Here is a 7,166-nt window from a genome sequence, read left to right on the forward strand (position 1 = left end):
ACTACATATGCTATATGAGGAGAGATATGAATGTAAACTGCAGCTTGGTTAGTGCACAAAGGCTCACAGCTGCATTAGGTAATTCAAGCTGTATTGGTTTATTTTATTCCATTTTATTCCAATTCAGTTCATTGATTTAAAAAATAGACTCAAGTACTTTATTGAACAGAGCTTTTAATGCAGGCCAAACAAGTTCAGAAGCAGTGGAAATGGTTATAGTTCTGGTTCCTTACAATTGGGGCCCTGTTTTCATTGGTGCTATGAGTAGTGTTAACATTGAACTCATCGGATTTAGGATCTTTGACCAAGTTCAACAGGGTAACAGTCATCTAAACCACTAAGTATTGACTGCAAACACAACTATGGCAGGTTACGTTTTGAAGTCAACCTGTAAACTGTGATGGAAAGATAAAAAAATTTTGATTTTGCCTAATAAGTTAATTTTGGGCTTTGTTTAGAGCCCATTATTTTCTCATCTCTCTATTTTTTAGCAATGTTACCATATCAAAGTCCCAACAAGTTGTAATAAACTAGAATTATTAACTCATTCAAAGATCATTCCTTTTATGTTTGCATGCTAGTTACAGGACCATATGGGGATAGATCAGGTGGTGTCAGTGCAAGGAATCAAGGGACTGAGACTCAGTTAGCAGCAATGCTCTGTGACGTTCCACAGCTTTATTCTCTTTCACGTGATGCGGCAGAAGGAAGACAAGAGGTGTAAAAGCGGGTCTGGAGGTTGTTGGGATTGTCTGGTAACTGAGACAAATACAATACTGCTATAAAAAGCTAAACATGACTATCCTGCTTTCAGTAGAAATGGCAGTAAATGTATGTCCTTTCCTATTTAGAGCTGTTTGTCATTGCTTGGTTTTGTTAGCTGGACTCTCCAAGCAGTCCTGTTACCAATAAAAGCATCTGCTTTCAGGTTGATTGCTTGCCTGGGCCCACACTTTTGAATTCTTCCACTCCACTGAGTCGAATGATTCATCTGGCATCGTGACATAAAACAGGGGCTTCTCGTTTAAAAAAGCAGACAATCCAATGAATGCCATGACCTAATGCTATTGTCAGGTTGGTGTCGAAACAATGCAGATGCTTCTTTTACATACACGGCACGTCTTCTCAGGATCTCCGAAATTTGTTTCTACTTCGCTCTGCTTCACTTTTAAAACCCCAGCCAAGCCTGTATGTTGGTTAGTCTAGTGGATGTTAGGGAAATCACACCCCCATCCACTGTGGAAATCGGTTAGAGTGGAGGCAATGTCACACTGGGGATGAAAAAAGAGTGTAACAAATTGACAATTCGGTGTAATATCAGGCTCAAGATAATTCCAGTAGTTCATATGGATTATTTTCCAAGTCCTGTGTTTTCGAGAAATAAAAGGACTGAGCTCTTTGGGTATTTAATGCTAGCATTTCAAAGAACTGAATTAAAAAAGAGAGTTCAAGAGTTCACATAAACTGCCCGAGCATGCTTGTTGGTAACATCCCACTAACACACCAAGCATTTCAAGCAGTTCTAATCAGAACGTATCTTACTGGACTGAACCTCCAAAGCAGCTTTCAGTGTGCAGACCTCGCCTTAGGTTGATGATGAAAGACAACCTGTGTAATTCACCAGTGAAGCCTGAGTAACTGTTCCATGCCAGGCAGTCGAAAGTGGAACACAGTGGGCATAGTGAACCAACCTGTGTCCAAGTAGTCTGGCTTCAGCCCTCATGTGAATGAGAAATCACTGGAGCAAAGCTTATCCCTCAGGACACTCCAATGCCATGCTTTAATGGCTCTGCCCACATAGGCCTGTACCTATGAAAATGACATGGTGCTATAGTACCTGGCTGCAGGCAGTCAGAGGTACTTTTACTTTAAAACTTAATTTAGAGGGGAAAAAATCATAATTTGGTGGAACAGTTCATAGACATCTGAAATGTGACCCTGACTACAGACTGCTTTTCATAACATGCCAGGGACCAAAAAGGGTTGGAAACCACCGGTTTAGTCTCTAATAATGTGTTGTATTTTAAAAGCTTGTTATATTATCCATGGTGTAAATTCTTCATCTTAAAAGTCACAAGTAACTAAAGCTTTCCAATAAATGTGGTGGAGTAGAGTGTATAATAATTCTCTAGATAATTCTCTAACAGAGCCACTAGCATGACTGTAGAGCCAAGATATTTTGATCAATGTGGCTGCTGTCTCCTAAAAATATTATAACCTGTGTTCATTTCAGAATCACCTGTGCATGGAAGAAAACATTTAACCAGTCTAATCACATATATGCTGACATTAGAGAGAAGAACCCTGCCCCATGACAGGACGAATGGCTCAACTATAAGCTACCATGAGCTACATTATATAGACAAAGGTATTCAGACATACCTCTTTATTACTGAATTTCGGTGTTTTTCGGGGGCTGGTCTGGGAAATCTTGATGCTTCAGATATTTTGGACAATGCTATGCTTCCAACTTTGAGGCCACAGTTTGGGGAAGGCCCTTTCCTGTTCTTCCATAACTGTGCCCCAGTGCGCAAAGCAAGGTCCATAAAGACATGGTTGGATGAGTTTGGTGTGGAAAACTTGACTGGCCCACACAGAGTCCTGATCTCAACCCCATCAAACAGGAATGGAGATCGCGAGTCAGGCCTTTTGGTATAACATCAGTGCTTAAACTTCAACTATTTGTTTATTTGTCAGTACATTTTTAACATACACCGAAATTCTTCTCAGCATTTAACACACACATGCAACATGCAGTGAAACATACAGGAGAAATGGGCTGCCATTGTCAGGTGCCCAGGTAACAATTGGGGGGGGGTTAAGTGCCTTGCTGAAGGGCACATCAGTCAGGTAATAAAGTCTGGGGAGCATCAATTAATCACTCCACCACACCCAATTTTTGCCTGCCAGTCTGGGGGGTCGAACTGGGGACCCTCCTCTCACAAACTGCTTCCCCAACCTCTGGGCCACAGCTGCTCCAAAAAGTAGTGTTTCCGCCCGGTTTCGAACCGGGGACCTTTCGCGTGTGAGGCGAACGTGATAACCACTACACTACGGAAACTGCTGCTTTGAGTTCTCAAACGCTCTACCACATGAATGAGCAACAAGTTATATAAAAACACTCCAAAACCTCGTGGAAAGTCTCCACACAAGAGTGGAAGTTGTTATAACTGAAAAGCTGACTATATATTTAGAATGCAATGTTATTAAAGTCCCTGTTGTGTATGTTTAATGGTCACATGTCCAAAATACTTTTGCCTATATAGTATATTTTATGACAACAACACAAACTCCACTAGCTGATAGAGACTTCTAACTTTAGCAGTGCAAGGTACATACGGATAATTGTTTTCAGCAACTTCCCTACCGCTGATCCTCAAACCAAGATATCTCAACAAATACACATTTTTGATACCCCTTGCTCCTGTTCTTTCCTTTACCACCACCTTCAGGCCAAAATGTTACAACTGCACATGAAAAGCATCAAATCTAACAGACAAATGGAACATTTTACTCCGTCAACTGGGGCCACTAAGATCCAAAATGTTAAACTTGAAACAGGATATAATTATTGAGTGTGAAAAAAAAAAACTTGTTTCCGCCCGGTTTCGAACCGGGGACCTTTCGCGTGTGAGGCGAACGTGATAACCACTACACTACGGAAACTTCCGTGAAAGAACCTGCTTGCACGATTCTATTTAAACCTGTGCACTATCATGTCTACAGCTGGCGAAAGTTTTTGTGCAAATTGCTTGTTAAATTCTAATGCAGGGTTTCTGATTTTACTTAAAACTTAAACCAGCTGATCCGATGATCCTGATTTCGATGTAATCGAAAAAAATGCAAAATCTCCTTTACAGACACCAGCGCTGCGGATCCGGTCTGTTTGGAGTAGGTTTTAAAGACAATGAATGGCACAATTTAAAGTTTGAATTTACATGGGCTTGTCAGCAGTAACGTTACGTTACATTACGTTCATTTACTATGTCTATTAACTTTATTTATCCGAAAGACACGACACCGCATAGCAATCTAACGCGTAGCTAATGTCTTTCGGTGTTATGTTGGAAGCAAATACTCTACTGTTCCACGCTCTGCTCCAAACTTTAGTTGGAAGTGAAACACCGTTTGTCATGTGTTTTGCCGTGATGGGGATATTGCCTGCACCCTCACTTGTGCAGACTCAGATATTGAGTGATCCAGAAGCACTCAGGTCTGTACACGAAATTGGATTTGCCGTGACTAGATAGTTCTTATCACTTGGATGTAATGTATTTTCAGTCACAAGTGGGATTTTGGTGGCATTCTTTCTCCCTTTGGACAAAAGGAAGATCCAAGTGTTTTCACAGACATACCTCGATGACAGACATCAGTATGCAGAATAAAGTGCAAGGTAATTCAGTCCTATGGTATGTATCATGGCTGTCAAGTAAGAAATTAATACTTCTCAGTCAAATATGAGCAAAAAACATGAACAGATTTTTGAACAGGAAATAGAAAACCTAACTTAAGCCATGGCACATCTTTAACTGATTTTCTTTTAATCCCATAGCCACAGACTTTGTCCCCTGGTTTGAGACAGAAGAGCAGGAGTAGAGCGTATTGAGACAAAATATGGCATCTTCACATAAGTAATGCTGTTTTAGTTTCAGTAACATTTTGATGAATCAAAAATGTAATGATAAAGCATTTAAGGTCAGTCTTCCCTCAGCTCTTCAGAGCCCGGGATAACAGCAGCTGTAGTCTCTTCCTGAATGTTGCAATTTTTTTTTCCCACCAGATGTTCTTGAATTTCTGCGACGTTGATTCAACCCTGGGCACTGGAGCAGTTTGCAGCCGAGTGTGAAGCAGCTGGGATGAGGATCAGCACCTCTGAGTCCCAGGCTACGGTTCTCAGCTGGAAGAGCGTGGATTGCACACTCCAGGTCAGAGGAGAGTTGCCGCCCCAAGCGGAGGAGTTCAAGGATCAAGTGTCAAGTTCACGAGCGGCTGTGATGCGAATCAGTGTGTATCAGTCTGTTGTGGTGAAGAGAGGGCTCAGCCGAAAAACAAAGCTCTCAGTTTACCAGTCAATCCACGTCCGAACCCTCACCCGTGGTCACAAGCTGTGGATGGTGACCAAAAGAACAAAATCAAGGATACAAGTGGCTGAAATGAGTTTCCTCCACAGGGTGGCTGAGCTCAACCTTACAAAGAGGGTGAGGAGCTCAGGCATTCGGGAGGGGCTCAGAGTAGAGCTGCTGCTCCTCAACATTGAGAGTATTGAGAGGTGGTTGGGGCATCTGGCCCGGATACCTCCCAATGTCTCCCTGTGGAGGCGTGTCCAGGCGAGCCCGGGGACGATGGAAGGACTAGATCTCTGAGACCCTGCCACCAGGATAAGTGGAAGAAGACGAAGGCAAAGACTGATTTAACCATAGCAGTCATTGAAACAGAGCCTGTTTTTCTTTTCCATTGTTGAATATACACTGAGTGTGTTGTACAGCTTTGCCATGTACAGCCTGCAGCCTCAGTCCCAGGCTGTGGTCAGGATGTTGTGCGGTGGAACAGCAGAAACTTCAGATGAAAACTGAGTCATGAACCTGCCTATGACCTTATGAACCAGCTGTCCCTGTGACATTAATAACCTCAGCCAGAGCTGTTAGATTCATTATCTGAGCTGCCTTCAACAAAGGACTTTGGGCTTCATCCATTTTTCATTTGTATACCTGTTTTTATTATGTACGGAAGCAAAATATTCTGAGCCAAAAAGGGGATTTTATTTATTTATTATTTTTTTGGTAAAAAGATCTCACAGCACATGGCAGAATGTGCTTTATCTGTTAAACTGAAGTATTTTTAGTGATAATCATATCTATCTTGTGTCTTTCAACTAGAAAACCACGGTAATGCAGCACCATCTGCAGGCTTTAAAAAAAAACCCTGATGATTACATATAATGTTGAAATTGTTGAAAGGACTTTAGCTATGACTGTATGTTAAAGTTATTTTAATAATAATGTATTTTATTTTTAATCATTGTAAAGTGTGAGGTTTTATAACCGTGTACTGCTGCATGTCACCGTAAGAGAAGAAACATAAATAATGCTCGGTAAAATGTGTAAACCCTGATGTTAAACAAGTGATGCTAAACACGTTAGCAGGTGTAGCATAAAATATGCAGCTTGTTTGCAGAATATTTTCGGCTGCTTTCCGGGCACGTCAGATGCTCACAGTCACCTTTTTCATCCCGAGTGCACAGCAGCAGCTCAGATGGTGGAGGAAGATAAAAGTCTGATGAGAGTGGTTGGTAAGAATAATCGGCCAGGTACTGATAAGCACAGTGTAAACAGATTTGCAATAGAATTACACACATTTCTTTCTTTGTCTTTGCAAAACACGATTTTAAAACCCTTTGCTTTCAGGTCAGAAGCTCATTCAGCTTTTTCACGCATGGCAACAGCTCAGCTGGTGGATTAAGATAAGAGGAGAGAAAAATAAATACGATAACAAACTTATCTTAACAAGGAGATCATTTCTTAGCTTTCCCAACAGGATTCAACTAAAATGTGAAAAATTAGTTTGACTGACAAATAATTTTTAAATCGTTGAATAAGTGGTGCTTTATGGATAAACAGGGTTGGGAATTCGTAGAAGTTACTTTCTGTCTTTACACTATAGCCCAATCTAAGTAATTTGCTTCATTCAGAAGCTCATACTCACCCTTTTTGTCCAACTAAAACCCTTTGTGTTACACCAGACAGTCAAGGCGCCTGTTAGATTCTGTTTCAATTGCTTTTTTTATTCACCTGTAAATAAATGAAAAAGAACGAGAACAGCCAGGGGCTGTGGGAGCAGCTAATGAGCTTGTTACTTCATCTGGAAGCTCACTGTTTTGTGATTAACAGAGATGATTTGTTTGATATTCCATGAAATGTGAGGGTATTTGCAGTATTTTGCCTCAATATTCAGTATCTGTCAGTCTCTTTGACTGATCCCTCCACTTTCTCTTTCCTTCAGGACAGTTCATTTTCAACTCAGTTCATTTATATAGCACCAATTCACAACAAAAGTTATCTCATGACACTTTGCAATTAGAGCAGGTCCAGACCAAACTGAAGTGTTGCCAAGTGTAATGCAGAAAACCAAACATTCCCCCTTGAGCAAGCACTTGGCAACAGTGGCGA

At 41.1% G+C, this 7,166-nt stretch overlaps 2 non-coding genes across 2 annotated transcripts; both read right to left on the reverse strand.

Annotated features, from left to right (window-relative positions):
* Positions 1 to 2,988: 2,988 nt before the first annotated feature.
* On the reverse strand, positions 2,989 to 3,061 carry trnav-cac. Its single transcript has one exon. It is a non-coding gene; the product is annotated as a tRNA-Val (tRNA).
* Positions 3,062 to 3,593: 532 nt separating this feature from the next.
* Positions 3,594 to 3,666, reverse strand: trnav-cac. The gene has a single exon. It is a non-coding gene; the product is annotated as a tRNA-Val (tRNA).
* Between the last annotated feature and the right edge of the window lie 3,500 nt (positions 3,667 to 7,166).

The sequence above is a fragment of the Scatophagus argus genome, chromosome 17, assembly GCF_020382885.2.
Source record: "Scatophagus argus isolate fScaArg1 chromosome 17, fScaArg1.pri, whole genome shotgun sequence".
Taxonomy (NCBI): Eukaryota; Metazoa; Chordata; class Actinopteri; family Scatophagidae; genus Scatophagus; species Scatophagus argus.